The sequence below is a fragment of the Lasioglossum baleicum genome, unplaced genomic scaffold, assembly GCF_051020765.1.
Source record: "Lasioglossum baleicum unplaced genomic scaffold, iyLasBale1 scaffold0351, whole genome shotgun sequence".
Taxonomy (NCBI): domain Eukaryota; kingdom Metazoa; phylum Arthropoda; class Insecta; order Hymenoptera; family Halictidae; genus Lasioglossum; species Lasioglossum baleicum.
Window position 1 is genome coordinate 22,023 of NW_027469411.1, and position 2,002 is coordinate 24,024.

Here is a 2,002-nt window from a genome sequence, read left to right on the forward strand (position 1 = left end):
CGTTATGCGTTATGCGTTATGCGTTATGCGTTATGCGATATGCGTTATGCGTTATGCGTTATGCGTTATGCGTTATGCGTTATGCGTTATGCGTTATGCGTTATGCGTTATGCGTTATGCGTTATGCGTTATGCGTTATGCGTTATGCGTTATGCGTTATGCGTTATGCGTTATGCGTTATGCGTTATGCGTTATTCGTTATGCGCGATGCGTTATGCGTTATGCGTTATGGGATATGCGTTATGCGTTATGCGTTATGCGTTATGCGTTATGCGTTATGCGTTATGCGTTATGCGTTATGCGTTATGCGTTATGCGTTATGCGTTATGCGTTATGCGTTATGCGTTATGCGTTATGCGTTATGCGTTATGCGTTATGCGTTATGCGTTATGCGTTATGCGTTATGCGTTATGCGTTATGCGTTATGCGTTATGCGTTATGCGTTATGCGTTATGCGTTATGCGTTATGCGTTATGCGTTATGCGTTATGCGTTATGCGTTATGCGTTATGCGTTATGCGTTATGCGTTATGCGTTATGCGTTATGCGTTATGCGTTATGCGTTATGCGTTATGCGTTATGCGTTATGCGTTATCCGTTATGCGTTATGACTTTTTCATTGAACGTTATGCGTTATGTGTTATGCGTTATGCGTTATGCGTTATGCGTTCTGGGTTATGCGTTATGCGTTATTCGTTATGCGTTATGCTTATGCGTTATGCGTTATCCGTTATGCGTTATGCGTTATGCGTTATGCGTTATGCGTTATGCGTTATCCGTTATGCGTTATGCGCGATGCGTTATGCGTTATGCGTTATGGGCTATGCGTTAAGCGTTATGCGTTATGCATTATGCGTTACGCGTTATGCGTTAGGCGTTATGCGTTAAGCGTTATGCGTTATGCGTTATGCGTTATGCGTTATGCGTTATGCGTTATGCGTTATGCGTTATGCGTTATGCGTTATGCGTTATGCGTTATGCGTTATGCGTTATGCGTTATGCGTTATGCGTTATGCGTTATGCGTTATGCGTTATGCGTTATCCGTTATGCGTTATGACTTTTTCATTGAACGTTATGCGTTATGTGTTATGCGTTATGCGTTATGCGTTATGCGTTATGCGTTATGCGTTCTGGGTTATGCGTTATGCGTTATTCGTTATGCGTTATGCTTATGCGTTATGCGTTATCCGTTATGCGTTATCCGTTATGCGTTATGCGTTATGCGTTATGCGTTATGCGTTATGCGTTATGCGTTATGCGTTATGCGTTATGCGTTATGCGTTATGCGTTATGCGTTATGCGGTATGCGTTATGCGTTATGCGTTATGCGTTATGCGTTATGCGTTATTCGTTATGCGTTATGCGTTATGCGTTATGCGTTATGCGTTATGCGTTATGCGTTATGCGTTATGCGTTATGCGTTATGCGTTATGCGTTATGCGTTATGCGTTATGCGTTATTCGTTATGCGTTATGCGTTATGCGTTATGCGTTATGCGTTATGCGTTATGCGTTATGCGTTATGCGTTATGCGTTATGCGTTATGCGTTATGCGTTATGCGTTATGCGTTATGCGTTATACGTTATGAGTTATGCGTTATGCGTTATGCGTTATGCGTTATGCGTTATGCGTTATGCGTTATGCGTTATGCGTTATGCGTTATGCGTTATGCGTTATGCGTTATGCGTTATGCGTTATGCGTTATGCGTTATGCGTTATGCGTTATGCGTTATGCGTTATGAGTTATGCGTTAAGCGTTATGCGTTATGCGTTATGAGTTATGCGTTATGCGTTATGCGTTATGCGTCATGCGTTATCCGTTAAGCGTTATGCGTTATGCGATATGCGTTATGCGTTATGCGTTATGCGTTATGCGTTATGCGTTATGCGTTATGCGTTATGCGTTATGCGTTATGCGTTATGCGTTATGCGATATGCGTTATGCGTTATGCGTTATGCGTTATGCGTTATGCGTTATGCGTTATGCGTTATGCGTTATGCG